Raw genomic sequence first — 22,056 nt, 5'->3', positions numbered from 1 at the left:
GAGTCAGGAAAAGAAACAGTTTGTGATAAGAATCAAAATCAGAAGCAAAACATGCACTTGCGATTCTCTGCTTGCAATCTCTTAGTGCTATCATGGAAGGAGGAGGAACTGAAACAATTCATGTCAAATAGAATTTGAGGACAAATCAAGAATTTAATATCAGCCTTCTCAGAGCCTACACTGGCACCAAGACTTATTTGTATTGATGTCCAAAGGTCATTGATTGACTGTTCAGATCAAAATGTGTAAGTCAAAGTTAAGACTTTTCCTATGCTTCCAGCCAAATCCTGACTTCTGTAACCTGATAATACAAAAATGTATCTTCTCAATGATCAATTTTTATTGGTGACATGTGATAGTGTAACTGCGCACAATAAGATTATGCATAATGTTTCAAAGCACACGCATTTCTGTAGAAAGTATTATGCTGTTGTTTCTTGGTATTTACAGCTGAACACATAGCTTTTATCAGAAAACATAATTTATGTTTTTTTCTAACATTAATTCTGTTAACTACTTAGCATTCTGGAGGAATGTCTGAAAATTCAGCACATCAATCTCTTCTACTGAAGTATCAAAAACCTTCATATTCATCTACTATTTCTAAACATATTTGGTTTTCAAGGGAAATAAAACAGTACATAAATATTTCCATTAGTTATATACACTAAAAAATGACAGAAGGAACTTAGTAAAATCCTTCCTATTTCATCATCAATCATTCAAACAATAATTGCTAAGCCTTCTAATTTTTATACCTATTTTAACAGTAATTGCTTACAGTCACTGGATCTGTATCCTCATAAAAGTCACTGTCTGGTTTAAGCCCAGCTGGTAACTCAGAACCACGCAGCCGCTCCCTCAATCCCCCTGCTTCTTCCTCCCCCTGCTCCCAGCAGGACGGGGAGGAGAATCGAAAGAATGTAACTCCCACAGGCTGAGATAAGAACATTCCAGTAACTAAGACATAAAGCAAACCACTACTGCTACCACCAATAGTAATAATGATAAAGGAAATAACAAAGGAAGAGAATACAACTGCTCATCACCCGCCGACCAATACCCAGCCTGACCCAAACACCTACCTAACCCTTCCAGGTAACTGCCCCCAGTTTATATACTGGGCATGATGTGCTGTGGTATGGAATACCTGTTTGGCTAGTTTGGGTCAGGTGTCCTGTCTTTGCTTCCTCCTGGCTTCTTGTGCCCCCCCTCACTGACAGAGCATGAGACTGAAAAAGTCCTTGATCAGAGTAAGCATTACTTGCCAACAACCAAAAACATCAGTGTGTTATCAGCACTGTTCCCAGACTAAAGCCAAAAACACAGCACTTCACCAGCTACTAAGAAGGAGAAAAATGACTGCTACAGCTGAACCCAGTACAGCCACTGACAAGCTAATAGTTGACTATATATCTAAGTGTGCATGCAGGACATGAGACTTCATCTTCAGAGACAGCAGTTCTGTCCCAGCAAGATTTTTCTTCAGGAAATGTCAGTTACCTGTACATTTACTTCACCCTTAGTTTTTATGATATTATTTTTCAGTTTCTCATTTCTAAACCAAATTCATGGTCCCTTCTGCTGATGACATAGATTCTGCATGTATTATCTTATTATTCTACTCCTCCTTTATTTTGTAAATTATTTCTACCTTCTTGTTCTTTTTTTTTTATTTTGTGGCTTAGTGACAGATAACTTCATGTATACATGAAAGTTATGTTCACTATGTTCAAACACAGCTAATTTCTCTTTCATCTTTTGCCTCAAATGCATTTCTTTTTATTCTAAACTAAGGATAAAATGACATCTTCCTTTTTATTTCTTCCACACTGGTGCACTTTTACTGATCTGCAAAAGATGTCAGAATATGTTGAAGCTGAACAATAGAGCACTTCAATAAAATGCCAAAGACATCTGTTACAACGGAAAAAAATATTTTCTTTTTAAGAAAAAATAAAAGCAGTAATTCAAAGACTGGAAGAACTCATGGTGTTACTGTTTAATTTTGTGGGGAAGATAAAAAAAACCCCAAAACAACAAGAAAACCAAAAGCACCAATCAAAAACCAAACAAAACAACCTAGTTATTTAAACACTTTGGGTTGAATGATTTCTCTTGATAATTTATCTTCACTTCTGCATTATAGAAGTGCCATATTTTTCTTCATTTTCACAAGTCTCCAAAAGGCAGTATTATTTCTCAAAGTACAGGTTTTAAGGGCTTTATTTTCTTTCAGATTTCACATTCAAATTACATTATTAACTTTTGTAAAACCATAAACATGATTATGCCAGAAGGCAGAATGGCAGACATTCGAAGTCTGCTTTTTCTGTTACTTACATAATCATGTGAAATCCAGAGGGAAAAAAAATAAACACAATCAAACAACTAAACATAAACACATAATATGACCTACATAGTCTTGAAATTATTGCTATATCGATGGCTGTGTTTTGCCCTGTGTTGATGAAAAACAACTCTTAAAATATGGAACACCTGAAGACTCAGCTGCCCTTGTCAAAAAAATTTAGAAATCCTACATACAATGAAAGCTAATTCGATCGTAAACTTCAAATTAGACCAGAGATTCATTGGTGAGGGATCTAGGAAGAATTCTTCCACCTACTGGGTCTAAAGTGGAATTTCCACAATAATATAAAATGGTTAGAAGAGCACAGATTCAAATAGAAAAAGGTACCAGAGGCAGGATTGTGTGTACTTGTGAACTGTTTGGTGATGCTCAATCATCTTAGGCAGGACTGCAATGCTGTAAGCAGCCATAAGGGCAGTGTAAGTTACTCTAGAGGGCTATATCAACTATCAAAGAAGGCTGTAATTAGGAGAACATATAAACATCAATTAATATACTCAAGATACAAAGTAGATTTAAAAAATAAACAAACAAACATACAAACCAACCAACCTCACAGTACCACAAGCTTCCTGGGATATACTGTCAAGATAGCTATTCTAGATGCTCGCTACTGAGGTAACCACAAAATTAAAAGTTTGTAATTGCACAGTTCCAAGTGTACTTGTCAGATGACAGAAGACTATGAATCACCAAGCTTCATTGAGTACATGATAACTGACAGATCTGTTTCCTGATGCCTTTTCCAAGATAGTGGGTTGCTGAAACTAAATCACCCTTCGGTACTGAGAGCAACAATCTTTGATCAATTATTTTTTCTGTTCTGGAAGAAGCTGAACACTAACCGAGTGAAAAAAGATTAACAAAACTCATTCACCACTTGGCTTTAAACCCTTGGCTGTTAGGTACTAAAGTAGCCTTGTACTGGCTGACACAGCTGAAATCCATATTACTGTGGAAAGAAGAGGGAGAAGATCTATATTTCTGATATTCTCCCTCCGTTCTGTTGGACAGCAGGACAGACTCACTCTTGAGCTTTTCATATTTGTTATAGCTACAGTGTAGTTACCAGAATTTGTCAACTATGGTTTTAAAGTTTTCTCCCCAAAAGGAGGTCTATGTATACAGACACAAAACAAATTAATGACTCTATAGTAAATTACGAACTACAAGTAAGACCTCACAACAAGGCTTTAGCTAGACTCCTGGTAAACCTACATTTAGGTGCAGTACAATGTAGTGTACTGGAAAAACTTCACCATCACAAACGTATATTTTTAGTGCTCAAACTTGGATGATTTCAGAATGAAAGAAGAGCTTTCCTAAAGTACTACCATGCACATACACATCTATATGGTATGTATACATATAATCAGACATATATATATACATGTATTTGTGTATATATGCAACTTTTTCCAAATTTGAACTGTGGAAGCTTTTAAGCTTAAGAAAACTAGGAGACCTTATCAGATGCCTTATTACAAAATCTTACCCATGCCTATAGTTGTTAAAGATGAACAAGATTTACATAGTATTTGCATAAAATTCCAGACAGAATATCTGTAATTCAGATTTGGCTTACAATGTATTCATTTACATTTTTTAATGACTTTATAAGACAAAAAAAAGAGCCAAGAGCGAAATAGTTTTTCTCCCCATTTACCAAAAAAGTAAATGAGACATATTCAATGGACTGGTAGTAAGAGCACAACTTCAATTTTGAACATAACCATCAACAATAATAGCTCCAGCCAAATTAAGTACTTAGTTTGCCCTAGGCACTTTATGAGACACAGGTTCCTTGAGTTTTCAAACCTTTCTCTTAAAAACTGGCATCTGAAATTCTAATGAAATCTCAGCTGAATAAGTGACTGGTCCTCATTCCTGCAGACACAGTAACTCTATATTCAGTCCTTCATGCACGCATCTAAAACCCCATTAAAGTTAATGGATGTTACATGCGCACCTAAAGGGGAATAGACCCATAAATATTCCTAAAGGGCATATAAAGCATAAAAGAAGTCTTCACAAGTAGATTTTTTTTTTAATGCTCTAAAAATGTTGCAATTTGGGAATAAGTTTCAAACAGGAAGAAAGAGCACTGGGAGGAATTTCCCACCTGGCTTTAAATTAGAATTGCAGGAATTCAATCTGCTTCTTTCAAAATTGGAAATAATAGAAAGTCAGCAGAGTAGCTGTATCTCTCTGCTATTGAGAATAAGTTGAGCAAACTTCTTCAAAGACAGTGTTGTGTACATAAAGATTGATGAGTTTGACTAACTCTTTAAATCCCTACCTTCAATAAGGACTTCTTTTTCCAGAAAACAGTACAGCACATTTAAAATAAAAGTGTTCTCAGCACATTTTCAGTTCTGACTACAGTTCTGGTGAATGGTCCTTACATCTGTTGCATTAAAAGCCAAGAAGTGCAGGCAGATACAGCTGACATCCTGTATCTACTCTCATTTGCTAAGTCCCATGAATGTATATACTGAAAACATAAACACAACTATGGGGAAGAAAGGAATGGCATTGTATTTTTCACAGAATTATGGAAACAAGATCCATGGATAATATATTTGTAAATTTAATAATGCCTCATTAAATCACCTCTATTTCTATGTTGAAGAAATACCAATATAAGAACATATTAGTGCACAGAACTTGGAGACAACATTTATCATACTCATCAGACTGGCCCGGTGCATTACCCAGTGTGACACAACAGTGACTACACTCTCTTACCCATTTTGCCTACACAATTGCTTCAAAAATCCATGCTAGCTTCTGCAAGAGTCGGGAGAAATTACGTGGGAGCAGAGTGGGAAAATCTCTCCCACAAGTAACAAATAAGAGTACAGTCTCATCAACAAGGTCAACAAAGCTGTCTGTAGGGCTCACACACACCTTGTTGTCTTCCCTGACTTCATTTTCTCCCCTCACCTTCCCAATCTCTGACGTAGCCATATTGCCATGCATTCAGTACCTACTGTAGTTGCTTCCTGTTCCCAAATTGCCTGTATTTGAATTCACCTATTTCCTCTTTTTACCCATCTAGTCCCTTATTTTATCCCGCATCTCATCACTCTTTCTTGTTCTATTTTAGTATCTGAATCCTAGTCATTCTTAAAAAAACGATTCAGATTCTCAGCTTCTTCCTAAGGGCTTTCAAATGCACCCTGTTCTGCTGCACCCAAATTTACATTCAAATTTAGTTTCTCTGTACCATCACAGGGTCCTCAATCCTTCCACTCTCACAGCGCAGCAAGCTTATCCCATCCTCAGTTTCTTTACCCAGTTCCCACATTCTTCCAAATAAAGCCTGCACGAAGTGGCTCCTGCTCTTCCCTCCTATATTACAGGCTCTTGTTCTAACCTAAACCACTAATTGTCCCTATATCGATATCTGGGTTACAACTTCCTCATTCCTACAAATGGAAAGGGGTAAAAGAAATAAATTAAAAAGAGAAAAATAAAAAGAAAACTCACTGCTTTATATTTCTCTGTTCAGCCACACCACAGCTTTGGAAATAAAGAAAAGTATCTCCCTAGAAAATTTTCAGATCCACCATGTTTAGTATAACAAAAGATTTCTGCATATGAATTCTAATGTATTTATCCACAACGTGTACATTAGTCTCTAAAGAACATGGGTAAACTAATATTATTCCAAAGCTGTGTAATTTCACCAAACTGAGACAGCTTTTTTTAAAAAATTAGGAAAAGGCTCCTCTTTGTCATAAAACCAACCTACATCCCAAATGTTGCACCTGTTCATTAGCCCATAAGTTTGCTAGAACTTTGCAATTAAAGGGCTGTAAAAATATTGGCAAGCAATGTGGTTTTCCCCTAAGTTCATTCCTCTGAAATGGTTAATACATTCTTGCTGAAATTGTCCCAAAATACTCAACCTAAATGTATATTCAATGTGGAAAAATGTTCATAGTGGTAGGCAAAGTTAGGAAAAAGGAAATAAGGAGTTACAACAAAAACATTCTGCCAAACTTCCTCTTTACACTGCACTATCAGCCAAGAGCTGAACATTTGATAATTATGAGGTAGAGTCTTCCTTCACTGCACTTCTATTTTACACTCAATTTAACTTCTGTATTCCCTCCTCCCTCTCCTTTTGTTTACAGTTTTTTGCTGACAAACTCTGCCTCCCACACCACTGAATTTGACTGGCACTCTGGGGCAGGAGCATGTTTAAAATGTACTGCAATATCAGACAGGGTGAACTGTCATGCCCAGGGGTTTGCTTTTGGTGGTAATTGAAGAATAACTGACCTTTGGTTCTTCTCCTGCAAAGTGCATTGCATCAACACAGAGTATCTGATACCCTCAGAAAATCTTCAGTGTTTCTGACAAAAATATTTTATCCTAAGAGAGAGCACCTGTCCTGGGTTCAGCAGTAGCAGTCATTTTTTTTTTCTCCTTCTTGGTAGCTGATGCAGTGCTGTGTTTTGACTTTCAGGCTGGGAATGGTTCTGATAGCACTGATGTTTTTAGTTACTACTCAGTAATGTTTACTCTGGCCAAGGACTTTCTGAGCCTCACACTCTGCCAGGGAGGAGGGGAGGCAGGGAGGAAGGAGAGACAGGACACCTGACCTAGGCTAGCCGAAGAGGTATTCCATACCACAGCACGTCATGCCCAGGATGGAACCGAGAGTGACCTGGAAGGGCTGGGACTCTGGGGATTGGAGGAGGTATCAGTCGGTGCTAGGTCAGGCAGAGTGGGGTGAGTTATTGGTCAGCAGGTGGTGAGGTGTTGTATTCTCTTCACTTGTTATTTCCTTTATCATAATTATTCTTATTGGTGGTAGCAGTAGTGATTTGTGTTATAGCTTAGTTATTAAACTGTTCTTATCTCAACCCGTGGGAGCCACATTCTTTTGATTCTCCTTCCCAACTCTCCGGAAGTTGGGGGAGCAAGGTGGGGAGTGAGTGAACGAGCTGTGTGACTGGGTTTAAACCACGACTGCACTGATTCTTATCATAAGCTGGACCCCAAGCTTTCTAAGTCAGTGATCCACCACTTTGTTTCACAAACTTCAGGGCAGTCCCATTGTCTATAAAAAAAATTCAGCAGCTGACCATAGATGAAGCCAAGTGCTATTAACATGAGGAGGAGGATACAAAGCAGATCTAAGACAGGAAAAATATGTTTCTGAGTCCCTACTTTCTCTCCCCAGACACAACTTTCTTCCTAATGCCCTTTGGAAATTTCTAGTTCAAATGAACAATTGAGTCAGAGTAATGATCTGACCTTTCCCAAGTATTATCTTACATGAAACACAACTGCTTTAAGACAAAGTGCATATAATTATTTGAATTAGAGAGGCATTTTTCTGCTAATGGAAAGCAAGCTGCCATTTTCCACACTGAGCAGCACCATTTCAGAGCTGTGGAGCCCTGCAGTTTTCTCTAAGCCTTTAGTATCAAAAGCTCTACTACAGTGGTTCTCCAAATCACTGAGTTCAGATAACTGAGAGGTATTTAACTGAAGCCTAAATCTATTATATACTAATTGCATTAAAGTAACATTAAGTATTTGATTAAAACCTTGAATACCAACGGCAGAAGGGAGAGGGAGAAAGATAAAAAAAATGAGAAAATCAGAATCAAGTAATTCCCAAAATGCAGGAAAAGTAATCCATAGATATGTCTAAGCTCTGATTTTCTTGCCGTTCTATACCAAATATAATGAAATGAAAGATAGAATATGCTGATTGCTTTGACTAGACTATACAGCAGCAACCTGTGCCAATCTTTAAGACCAATTAACTTTGAAACATTAGATAACTAACTGGAAAAGCTATTACTTAAACTTTTAACTATAGAAAAATTAGAATCTGCTGCTTTCATTTACATTACAGCCTTGTGCAGTGTCTATAAAACTCTGCATGTCTTTCCTTTATCAGCTATTTCCTAATTTTACCATTTCTTTTCAGCAAAAGGGAGGAGAGCAAAGTAACAATAAAAGAAGGGAAATCAAATGCAATGCAAACAGACTCAGTTGATACATTTTTTAATAATATCCAAGTGAGCTATTTTAAATGTGACCTTCAAAAGAAAAACACACTCAGGCCTTGGGAAGGAGGAGCAAAAATTTCACTTTTGATGTAGCTTGCTTTCCTTTCTTTTTTTTTTTTTTAATCTTTTGCTTGCTCGATGCTTTGCTTTAGAAATGTAGAGCCTGACTAAATGTAAGAATTCCATGATGACTGGAGAATTACAGCAATGAGATCAAAGGAACTAATAAGCATATGCATGTTCTCACAAAGAATTAACTCAGGTTTCTGCTATTATCCTCAAAAAGTGCCAGCCATAGACTAGTCACAATTGCAATTTGAGCTAGTAGGCCTTTCCCACACTCTAAAGTACAAGTGAGATTTCCTCTTGGATAGTAAGCTAGCTGTGAGGACATATCTACTAATATAATATAAATCCACAGTTCTCCATAAACTCCCAATATTTGTTTCACAAGTAAATAATCATTGAATCATGGAATAATAAAATAGTTAGAGATGGAAAGGACTTTAACATCATCTAGTTCCAAACCCCCTGCCATGGGCAGGGACACCTCACACTACAGCAACATTTTTTTTTCTTTTTCCTATTAAAGAAGTCTTATAAATTTAAAAGAGAAGCATGTAGAGAAAAGGTGGAAGTTGATAATCAAAGGGTTAAAATGGATAAACATCGGAGATAACTCCAATCAAAACTGACTTTCAAAGACTGCAAGATGAGCATTTGTGAAGATATAAGAATTTTCCTTATGTGAGAAAGAAAGTATTATTTCTGAGAAGAGGTTGGTGGAAAGGTTGTTTACTCTCTTTTTAACTAGCATCCACTAGTTTTTATTAAACTAGGTTTGTGTATTAAAGAAAGCTGAATACTTGACACTGAATTACGGCTTTATTAGACACACCAGATAATTCTGAAACCTGACAAAGGTTTCAGGGAACAAGAGATCTGACTTCCCAAGTATTTCTAAGATGATAAAACTCAGAAAGGTTATGCTACAGATATAGCTAAAAATGTTATGTTATAGATCAAAAAAAAATATAAATAGGACCTAACCTTTAGGAAAATGTTGCAATAGGAAAATAAAAATCCTCAGAGCCAAGCTGCTATCTTGTTGTATAAAAATAACCATCGGTTTGTGCTCCAGAGGATGAAATAACCCACCCATCCAACAGACAGACCAGAATGGACATAGCCTTTTTGCCTGTTTACTTGGTTGTGGAAAAAAAAAAGGATTTGTTTATCTTCCTCTCTCAAGGGAAAAGTGGTGCAGTTTGCTGGTGTGCAGTTCTACACAGAACACTGAATTCTCCTAACTCGCACTGAAGTTCAGTAGGAGTTAGGCAGGTCAACACTGGTCAGAAGTAGATCAGATATTTATATGAAAGTTATAGTAAAGGATTCATGGTTTCCAGAGGGGCTTTTTTTTTCCCAAACCATTTCATTCGAACTTTTAAAAAGCTTCTTTATATTTCTTTCCCTTAACAATTTTATTTTTTTTTTCCAAAACCAAGTATCTTCTTTGTTTGGAGAAAGCTTGCTTTTCTCTTTCCAAATTCTTGTCTCCCCAACAGAGACAAAAAACCTCACAGCAATGTACAAAATAAGCAATAGTAGAGGGCTGAAAAGGGATAGAAAGAACAGCATTATTATTTTGCCTACTCATATAAGATACAACTTTTTAAATAAAGCCAAAAAGGGAAATTTTCTCCATTAACACATGCACTAAAATTCGCAACACTGCAAAAAGCCATTTCTATCAAAGAACATTGTACATTTGTCAAAGTGACAAAAAGTGGAAATAACTAACAGGAATATATAGTTTTCCCAGGAAGGCCAAAACAAGAGATATTATGCAGAAATATTAGTTGCTGTGTTTTAAAAGATCTAGTTCAAAACTGGTTTTGCACAGTTTTTCACTGGGTTTTTACTCAATTTCTGCTCAGCAAAGCTGTTAATTAGGACCACACTAAGATTAAGAAAAGACCCTGTAGAGTGCGTAAAGAAGTAAAAACATACTAGCAGACCCCAAAATTAACATCTTTCCTGTGTGTCTCATCCTTGTCTATCCCCAAAGCATCAGATTGTTCAGAAGCCTGATAACTTTTTTAATAGCTCTATTTTCAGTTACTGAACATCTTGAAAACATCATAGGATGTGTAAGATGCTGCATTCTACAATTTTATGTGTATGATCATATGGTTTACTGGAGTATGTTGAACCTCACTGAATTCAAAGACTCCATGTTTCAAGACAAGTGCATTTTTTTCTGGAATGAAGTCAATGCTGAGCAGCTCTGAGGTTGGGGTGAGTCACACCATTCAGTAGAGTACAGACACTTCCCAGCTGGTGCTGATCATGCTCTACTCCAAAAACATTGGTGTCGCATTGTCAATCATCACATTTCACACTGGCAGAAAAGCATGCAAGATGGAAAGCACAGCACACCTGAGAGAGGTTGTGTGTCTCTAACATACTGCAACCTTCTGCTGTGCAGATTTACCTGCCCCACTTTACCCCTTCACCTTGCACCCCAGCAGCTCTGGGAAGCACCTTCCCTTCTCTTCCCCTTGTCGTCCCTTGCTGAGGACAGAGAGCTGGGGGCTACTGCCTCTCCCTCCACAGGGCCATGCACAGATGCCCTGTACCTGACCTCTAGAGGTGTGGGATCGCTTAGCTCTCAGCCTCGTCACTCCCCCAACACCACATTCACCACATTAACTTTTCTCTACAGCAAACATGTTAGGGCCTGTCCTGCCGCCTTGGAAAGGAAACCTAGCTTTTACACATACGTATGGAAAATATTTACACACTTAGGGAAAAAGAATTTTCCCCTTCTTTTCCTAGGCTCTACTCCATTCCTTCACTCCAGTCCTTCCCCTTTGTTATCACTGCAGATTATACTCAGCTTCTTCCGCAAGGCAAGGAGAAGCTGCATGGGGGTTGCAGGACACAAGGTACCATCATTACAAAGCTGTTTCTCTCTGATGCTGCTTTCTAATCACACTTTTCCCCTGCTTCAGCATGGGGTCTCCTCAGGAACTGTTATTCCTTCAGGACTATGCGTGTTCCCTAGCATGGGTTTCCACAGGCCACAATGAGTAGATAACTCTCATTCCCCATGCTGCTTCTCACTCTTTCTGTTCCCTCATCCATCCCTCTGGCATTTTCTGCCCTACCTTACATGGCCTTCTCCCGAAGCACCACCATCATGTCTGTGGGGCTCAGCTGTGCCCTGCAGTGGGTCCCTTGGATCTGGCTGGAATCGGCTATGTCTGGCACAGGGCAGCCCCAGCCGCTTCTCACAGAGATCCAGTAGCCCCTCAGCTATACCCAGTACTGGCTTATGTATTCCCTCAGCCTCTCTTCCTCCATAAGGTGCAATGCTGCATTATCTCAGGTTCTGTGACAGCCCAGAGAGCTGGCAGGTCTTACCAGTGAGCAGAGAGAACACTGGGTGCCTCAGTCTTCTCCACATCTGTTCTTACAGGTGTCCATCTTGTCACCTTTTACAATTGTGACTGATTTCAATGCTAGCTGAACTTTTAATTTCTTGACTCTGTTCCAATGCACTGAGGCAACGGCTTTGTATTCCTTCTGGGAAGCCTGTCAATGCTTCTACCTTCTGTGTAGTTTCTGGGGGTTTTGTTATTCAGGATTTTCCTGTTTATCCGTGTCACTTACTTTAAGGTTCTCCAAAAGGCAGAAGCTTCCCACAGTGCAAGGCTGCACTGGTCTTCCATTATTATTCCCCTACCTATGTCTGAACCATTAAGCTTAACCTGAAGTTTGACCCAGGAGATGACAGTCTTGTTCAGAATGTGTGGGTTAAAGCCCTTCATGAATCTTCGTTAGCGAAGACAGGTCTTCCTCATAGAAGGAAAGCTCCTATCTTCAAACCCGGGCTGACGGAGCTCATCCAGTCTTGCATGGTCTGCCATCTAAGAGGACACTCTTACAAAACCTAGGACGTGAGGACTTTGCTGTCACCATCCAAGCTTGCTAGGCCCTGGCAGTTAAACCTCAGGTGTAAAGGGTAGGGCTGGTCCTGTCCACACTGCCCTCACCTAAAACATCCCCTGCACAGGCTGGAAGGGCTTGCTCTCACTTGTCGGTATGGACAGGAGAGGGTTGAAATGGCGGGTGACAAGGTGCATAGGAAGCTGCAGATCCAACCTTGCATGAGGGTGGACCAGGACATGGGTCGCTCGGGATTGCTCAGGAGATAACAGTCCTGGTCGGACACTCCCTGATTGCCTAAGCACACTTTTTTCCAACCAGATTTGCATATCCCACATGCCCTTGGTCATAGTGCTTGTAGTAAGCGTGGTTACTTCCTTCCTAAATCTTTACTCATGAAGCCAAGCCATCAATCAAACCTGAAGTTTGTAATGCAAACTCATCACACGTTGTCAAATCTTATGCTAGGCTTTTGTGCACAGTGCCTGGACTGAAAATTGCTTGCAAGAACTGTATTACTGCCATTTGTCATTAATATTAGTCACAGCATCATAAGCCCCAAACCTCAAAATCATTTCTGGTTAACCTTGAAAAATCTATCAAAATTATATTAATATACATTTGGCAATTGCAATATTGCAGATTTTGCAGCAGTTGCCCTCACAATCAAATACCCACCATAAATTTCTGTGGGATGCAGAGCTACCAGATAACATATTTGTCAAAGCATCCAAATCAAGCAAATGAGCCAACTGTTAATTTTTTTGATGTCTGACCATGTATGTAAGGACAGACACGAGAGTTTAAGCAAAGAGTCTAAGCTAAGAGACACTGCTTGTGCAGCAGGACTTAGAACAAGAATATTTTCCCAAGCAAATCAGTCTCTCTGATGTTACAGAGGTCACCTTACTGCAGTTCCATCTATAAATGCATCAGGTGCAAAGGTACTAAGTCTTATTTCAGTTAGCTTCTCCCAGTACAGAAAGGCTATTGCAAAACAGAATTCTTCTGAGAGCTATAAACTTTCATCTAGTTCCAAATGTGTGTTTGAATCGTGGCCAGTTATCACTCACTTCTTGCACTAACATTGACCTTCAGTTTAAACAGTCATTCTACTTCAGTAATCTTTACCTACCTTCATGTACCTTTAAAAGATAAACATCTCCTTTCAGTTTATCAAACTCTCATAGCACCCTCATGTTGGACAGGGTCTCTGCTTCCCAAATCCTTCTATGCATTGTTTACATTTGTAGTTCAAGCATGTTGTTCTGAACAGAACTGTTCACAGCATTCTGGATGAATCCAACAACACCCTTTACAAAAAAAATTACTATTTTCCTGATTTCAGCCACAAAGATTTTTCATTTGCCCTTCTTTTCTGCACTTACGTCATTGGCGTTTGTCTTTCTTTCCTAAGTCACATCACAATGGTGACCTAAACTAACCTTGTAACATTAAGTAAGCCCTCATCTTTCTCTCTAACATTTGTTCAAAAGCACTACACTTTGTACAGAAATTTTTGCTATTAATCCTTATTATAAAACCATAGTTGTGTCATTCAGGATCATCCGTTTCTATCTGTATTATTCAGTGTCTTCCAATTATGTGTTATCAGCACATTTCCATTTCCATATCCACCCTATGGAAACAGAAGAATTATTTGCTATGTTCTTTGCCAAAAAAAAAATAAACTTATTGTTCATAGTATTTGGCTAGCAGGATTCAGTAACTGTTTTAGAAAAATCCCTATGCACCTGAATTTTACTACTAAATGCTGAATAGTATGTAGCCCTGCATGCATTGAGTTTCCACTGTGAATTTACTTTTTATGACAGCTCTGGCCATGGAAATTATGTTGGCTTACTAATATGCTAAAGGTATAGTTTCAGTTGGCAGAAAAATAGAGAAACAAAAAAATTATGCACACCATGCAGTGTTCTGGGCAAATAATGCTCATAAACTAAATGCTTCATCAACTATGAAGTGCATTTAAGCAGCTGACAGTATTTTCAGAGAACTTTAGAGGATGATAGTCTTTCATATTTTATCTAGCACTTTATTCTGAACACATATAACCCCTCCCTATGACATGCTAGGCTGCCCTTGTGACTAGTGAACTTTATGGCTCAGAACTGTGTGGGAATAGCTTTGGATAGCAGTGGAGGACTGTTAACTTTACATTCTGATCAAAGACATGCTGAATTCTGAATGAAGTCAGAAGCCTCAGCTTCCTATTGAAAGGCAAATTTTGCTTGAGACTGATATTATTCAGTTTGAAAATAAAAAAAAATTTAAAATCCTAACCTAGACTACAGTTTTGTATCTAATGATTATATTTGTAATAGAAAAGTAGAGATGTTTTCAGCTACATCATAGCAGAAATGTAATAAAAAGTGTTAATATATGAAATATTCAAATTTGATTCTGCAGAAAGAAAAAAAATAGCAGAGATACTAAAGTACAACTGAAAATAAGTAAATGTAAGTCTAGCAGTGAAACATTCTGTTGCTTAACATTGTTAAAATAAATGCATATGTTAGTAAAAACAAAAATAGCAGCTGCTAAGAGAAACAGTTAGTGTATTTCCCAGTTAAGCAGGTCCCCAGACTGACTAAAGGGAATGTCTAAATTTACAAAAATGTTACTGAAATATTCTTTAGTCAGACTTTTACAGACTCTTGTTTGCCCCTGTACTTTATTCACCAAATATTCAGTTAGTCATTCAAGTTTCCTCGGCTATATCTTATGTTCAATTAATTTGCATTTTTTAATTTCTGACAAGACACTTATAACCCATTACTGTTTTCATCTTCCACTAACACTGTTGCTGTTGCAGAATCTAGGTAATCAGGATATAACATTATCATTCTGTGCTTTTCATTGCATTTTTCAAAACGCATACTGATGAGACTCAATATGTATGTAAAACTCCTGGGACTTAATCTGTAAGGAAGCTTGACCTGACTCTTCCTTGATCTCTGTATAGTCCCTTTGCCCCAGAGACCAAATCTGCCTTTCTATTCTTCTCTGTTACTGTGATCTAGGGACTCACCTGGGAAAGAGCCAGAAGGTGGCATGGAGACCTCTAAGCTGTGTTCTTTCATGTATAACTCACAGAATTTCTGAAAGAAAATGAAAAGCATTGATGAGCACTATGCAATAATGGATTTAAAAATGCTTTAGAAAGGGTGATAAATCAAGAATCTACTCAGGATAATCAGCAAAGCCAGGAACAGAACTAACAACCTTTACTTTACATCTACCAACTGGGCCTTGTGCAGTCATAGTTCATCTTACTGTTCCTTCCACTATGAATCCATTTAGACTATGGCAGGAGTTTTGGGCTCATCTGGATAGCTACATGGATTCATCAGATCAGCTCCAGGCAAAGTAGCACATTTTCGGAGTCCAGTGTGACTGCCTTATAGAGATTTTAACAAAATGGTATAGCCATACTAAGGGGATAATGAATGTCACTGTTAACAAGTTTAATTATCTGGATATAGCATCACATGGAATCACATAAATTGCTTGCAGTTCAGAGGCTAGTTTTGGCAAATGATAATTTTGGCATATCTCCTCATTCAGAGCACCAGCACTTATATCTACAGAGGAAGCAAACTAATCTGGGTTGGAAATGCACTAAAAAACTCAGGCTGATTAAACAGATCAAGTATCCAAAAGCAGCATTCTACAGAGAAGCACAACAACTGTTACACTACTGGAGAAAACATAAACAGTTACAGTATTCCAACATTTACAATTAAAATAGAAATTATTTCTTACATAGAAATATTAAATATATAAGGTCCTTCAGTGAACAGGGGTATATTGCAGATGTATTTACAGCGACGACATGTTGAGCTCTATTTCTCTCACATTAAAAATTTGAAAATTAATATAATTTATAGTTATTAGATGTGTGTGTGCAAAATCTCTTTCACATAGAGGTGAAAAGATACCCTTTTTTTGGCATCCCTTCAAATTACATATCTACAGCACAGTTATTTGGTAATTACAAATGCAATTGTAGAGTAGTAGCAGTTTTTGTTACTACCAGTTACCAATAATTCCCTGGTTGTATTACTGTGTGCCTAATTATGGTGTAATTACAACAGAGTTAATTTGTAACACTAATGCACTCAGTAAGAGTATTACAATGAGAAAAGACAATGAATAATACAGTTATGTAGTGAATTACCCAGTAATGTTAATTAGTCCTAGTTAGATTTTGAAAGGAAACTTGCAGAGCAATTCTGCTGTTAACAGCACTGCAATGAAAGTACCTCCGTTGTAAACCACAGGAAGGTTTCATCAAAGTTTGAATGGATTCCATTGAAAACAAATAATGCTCTTAAACTCTAAAATAAAGCTTTTGGAGCAGCATGCATGAAATTCTTCAGGATGTCAATGCAATTCCACACCATTAAAACAAAGGAACTAACAGCAACCAAAACAAACCACAGATAAAAAATCTAGATATGCTCATTGGACAGGTTGCAATGTGGTCTTGACCAGAGATATTAGGAAGTGAAATCAAAGCACTGTTAAAGGACTGAAGCCTCACGAAGGCTCACAATGACCAGGTCCCACACTTCTCTAAGAGACCTGTAAAGCCCTCTCTCAAAATATTCATTGCCGGTTGCCTCAGGCCACTGTTGCAACAGCCTGGGAGAGCAGGCACATAGCTTCACAGGCAGTCAGTTCAGACTGCTGAAGGGAATAATCAGGAGGAAAAGGACTTCAGGCTTTGGTGTGGTAGAGAGCAGCAGCTCTGTGCACTGAGCAAATGCAGACCTTGCAGCATTTCTCTCCCCTGTGCCTGGCTGCAGGGTGCTGCAGGTTATACACAGCAGCTGTCCCACCCTCCATGGGACAAGGAGGGTGCCAGAGTTGTTGACTTCCAGCTGCGGTCTCCTGGAAGGTTCCTTTGCCTTCTCTGACCTTCAGGTACCCTTTGTAATCCAGGTAGTGTCAGGGGAAGAGCATGAGGGATTGGGTGACTTGACCACACCAGCTCTTTCCCCAGGGTCTCCCAGCAGCTTGTCATAGCCCAGCCATGGTGTCATGCCTGACCTGACTTGATCACATGAGAGGTGAAGAAGAGTTCAGGGCTTTCTCTCCTACTCTCCCTTCCTCTTTCTATCCTGTAGCAAATCATCAAAGAGGCACAGACAGATACATCTGCTGGCCCAATCCCATGTCTGCCAGTGCCCTTTTCCTGAGCCTGCCTTCCCCTTCCCCAGTACCTTCTCATAGAGCATAGGGATAGCTGACCTACAAGGCCACTGCTGCTGCTTTTCAGCCTGCAAGGAGCCCCTTCAGGAACCCTTTACTTACACTCTCAACAGCTTTCTTGGGCTTTCTTTACTTTTCCCCTCCTAGCACCAGAAAAGCTTTTTGACCAGCAGCCAGACCGTGGGTCCTGAAGACCTGTACGTAGTCCAGCTGCCACAAAGATGATCTCTACATGTCCTGGGGGCCTGGTGGACAGTTGAGTTGAATGTGAGCCAGCACTATCCACCAGTATGTCCACCCATAGGTGAGACTTCTCCCAATGGGCACAAGAGGGTCCTGCTTTTATACCCTTATCAAAACAACCAGCTTTATGCCAGATCTCTTGATTGTTTACTCGTGGGACTATGCAATTTCTCATGATCTCACTCTTGCCCACTCTGAGAGCATTGGCCAAGTGCCCCAGTGCAACCAAGTAACAAGAAAGTCACAGAACAGCTGCACACCTATGTTTTTTCCTGCCTCTTTCCAACAAACGGTCACTATGAACATAAACATATATACACTGCTGAATACACTGTGGCAAACAGCATCCTTTGTTATACCTCGCAGTCATGAGAGGGTATCAGCTCTCAGCTAGGTTCCCATCCATTACACTGTGTCAATCTAGCTGAGTCCTGCACTGATCATCCTCCACATAGGTCAACAAAGACAACTGATTGGAACATACAGAAGAGGCTAAAGGACATGTCTGGTTATTTTGCCTCAAATCTGTTCCCAGTTGCCCACACAAAACAGCTGAAGAGCAGTAGAGCTACTATTCAAATCCACAGCAAGGCCATTGCAGCCCTCTCAAGAGCAGGGCAGGGGTAGGGGATTTCATTTCCTAGACAGCTTGATTATTGAATGGGGTATGTTTGACCTTATGGCCAGAGTGGATTTACAGGCAAAATAGCAAAAGACAATGCCATGCATTCTAGCACATTTCTTGCTGCATGTATTTACAAATTGAAGCCTTCCTCTTCTTAGCAGTCAAATATTTGTGAGGAAAGGTCAGATTAGTACAGAGCTTTTTGTATTTTCTTAGCCTAATAGATGAGTACAAGAATATAGAGAAGTTGCAGCTTTCAGAAGTTCAAAGTTATCTAAGAACATCTATATGTAATTTGATAGTAAGTGTTCAGATTCATAAATGTGTTTGCTATGATCAACTAAACTGCATTTTACAGTTTAGGGCATTCCTTAGCAGTACCCTGTAAATCCATGGTAACACAAGATTTTCCTGGTTAGCTTTGTACTCATATACCTTGTCATAGTTGATCTGTCCAATAACTTACTATTCAAAATAATCTACTAATTTCTCCACATCTATGACTCCCTCAAGCACTTCCTCTCGTATTTCAGACAGAGTTGGATGCAGTCAAGAGTTTAGACAAATATTCCACCTGTACACCTATACAAGGGTTTCTTATTCTTGGTGACTCATATATATAAAATTTCAGTACTGATACATTCGGCGTTGCAGAAAACAAACAGTGGTTTAGGTCTCGCTCTGCTTCTCTCTGTATTAAATCCCCATTGATGAAAGAGTAGCATGGAACTTGTTTGTTAATACAAACAGAATTCTCAAAAACATACCAAAGAAGAGGCAAGGGAAAAAAGTGAGAAACTATTTTTATTTTCTGTCTCACAAGCAAATGACTATTTACCCTATCAACAAGATCATTCATTTGGGTATAGTAAATTTATTACTTGTCTAGGAGTAACTTCTTTATATTTCATACAGAAATATTCCAGGTATGCCTACAAAACTGCATCATCAGTGTTTATTTCTTAGCTTCAGTCAGACTCCTATGCTACATACAAAACAGAAGACACTAAAATCCCTTGATGTATCATGTGGCCATGAAAAATGAGGAGACTGACATTGTTTATTGCTAAACTTGTCCTTTCTGACTATAAATCTTGAAAGTCTGACTGTAAATGTGAGATATTCTTCTGCATTATAATGTTTATAAGGAATGTGTACTGAAATCCAAAATTATCTCAGCAAATGCAACTGCTTTTATTAAACTCTCAGTCAGAAGAAAAGCTGATGAAAGTCTTTTGAATTCCTTAATAGCTTGTGCTCCAGATGTTATTTTTTTCTACACTTTTGCTAGCAATCTTTAATAGCTAGATAGAGCATCACAATTTCTTTTCACTGTAATCTTTATATTAGGATAAATTTGAGGTGGGTTTCATTTTAAAAAAATAATTAGTTTCTTCCACAGTCCAGTGCAGTGATCTAAGATCTGCAGCTGAAAACTGTTCAGCAGGGTATGCCAGAGAAAAATTGCCTTTCCACTAACTAATATATACTTTCTTCTTCACATATATATATATATATTCATATGGACTGGTTACTTCCACCTAATTTAGAATGCTGGAAAAAAGAGGTATCATACTGCATATCCTCTGTGGAGTTCTCATCAACGTTAAATTTTTACAAAGAACAACCAATGTAAATTATAAATTAAAAAAAAAAAAGAAAAGGTCTTTTTGGAGATGCTTTAACGTTCATTTAGATATTTTCAGACATATTTATAGTTAGGAGCATGTATACCATTTTTCACACTGAGAATCTGATTACAAGACCTTATTAACAGAAAGCTATGTTTGAAAAATAGTGCATTGTAAATTAATAAGTTTTTTAATAAATGTTAAGAACCAATCACCAATTCCTAATTATGAGAATGGACTATGCCTGTCTTTTTTTAATTACTGTTCTGCTGTCTTCATCTTAGTCTTTGGTTGTGAATGGTCTTGTGTTGCCTATCTGTTGTCATACAACTGCAGCCTATGAGCCACAAGCTTTTCTCTCTTCAGCTGTATGAGCCTGAAGACAAGCAAGTCACTGGGCCTTTCTGCTGAGATCAGCAGCCCCCCAAGGGGAGCTGGCACAGAACATATCACAGTACTTTTCCTCTCTCTACATCCACCCCCTGCAGTGAAGTGCTCCTTTTAAATCTCTTAAAAGCATTGGATGTGGGAGTCCATGTTGCAATTTCTGACAATTTTACATAGAGTTTTTCTTCAGATGGATATTTTCTTAAAGTTCTGGTGCTGTAATTAGGAAAATTAAAAAGGAAACTATGGTTGGCTTTTAGTGTTTATTTCCAGCCTTTAGATGGAAATTAAGGGAGTAATTACATCTGAAATGTTTTTTAAAAAGGTAGACTTTTGGGTTTTTTTTTAATATCTAGTCTTTACATATATATGTGTATGTGTATGATTTGTTGTTTTTCCTTTTTTTTCTCCCCGTTTAAATGTCTTGATTAAGAATAGCAAAATTCATTAAAACTTCATTGCATTCCAAGGATATAGGTAGATTAACTTACTTCTCCTTTAAAGCTCTTCACTGTTATCTCTGCCATTTTAAAATGTTTTAAAATGCTTCAGTAACTAGTACATGCAAAAGGACACAGAAAACCCAGCAAAATTCCATTACGCTGAGATGTCAAAAAAAAAAAAAAAAAAAAAAACCCCCAAAAAACTCCACACAAACCAGGTTTGCTTTACCATAAAGATTTAGCCAAAAAGTTCTCATAACTTCAGTGAGTGGCATTGCCTAAATGCCTGGCTGCAACACAACTTTCAGAAATTCTGTATAAACCTAAACCATCATCAGATTCACAGGTTCTGAATCATTAGTTTGAGCACCACCAAATAAATATTTGGAATTTATACTACTCTAATGTAAATTAGAGTAATTAGTAATTATTACTAAGCTACTCTCTCACAGGAAGAAAAAAAAAGGGGGGGGAGGGTAATGCACAGCTGATGAGAGTACAAAGTGTTAAAATATTACTACCATACTAATGATAAACAAAGGGTACATGAATCAGAGAGCTAATATTTTTAAGGGGTTTAGAGTTAGAAGATGAGTAAAGATGGTTACCAAAAGAAAACATGAGCAAGAGCTCTAATGCTTCAGTTCAAGCAGGGGGAAGACCAGAAAGATCAGAAGATCTTCAAGTAAGTGCTCTACAGAAGCATAGCAGCCTTCTAAGTGTGTTTTCATATTGATGATGGACTCAAGAGCTGTCAAAGTATAAATAAAATAACTCATTAAATCACGGAATAATTTTCTTGATCCAGGATTATCCAGTTTGTCCCTTTATCTTATAGATATCAAGAAACTAAAGAAACCACCTAGCACAGATAAACAGGTTAAGTAACGCGTGTAAAGTAAGTAAAGTAAGCAAAGACAGTCTATAGTGCAGATGTATAAAATAGACGCCTAGCAACTTCAAGAACTTGACATGTTATCATTTAAAGTTCTTATTTTTTCACTGACTCAATGTAGTTCTTGTGATTTATACCAGCTGAAAATCTGACCTTCATTCTTAAAAATGTTTAGTTTAATTTCACATGCTTGAAACGTTTTGGCAACTTACAACTACAAAAGGGGAG

This window comes from Melopsittacus undulatus, chromosome 2 (genome assembly GCF_012275295.1).
Source record: "Melopsittacus undulatus isolate bMelUnd1 chromosome 2, bMelUnd1.mat.Z, whole genome shotgun sequence".
NCBI classification, from domain to species: domain Eukaryota; kingdom Metazoa; phylum Chordata; class Aves; order Psittaciformes; family Psittaculidae; genus Melopsittacus; species Melopsittacus undulatus.
This window is presented reverse-complemented; position numbering follows the sequence as displayed.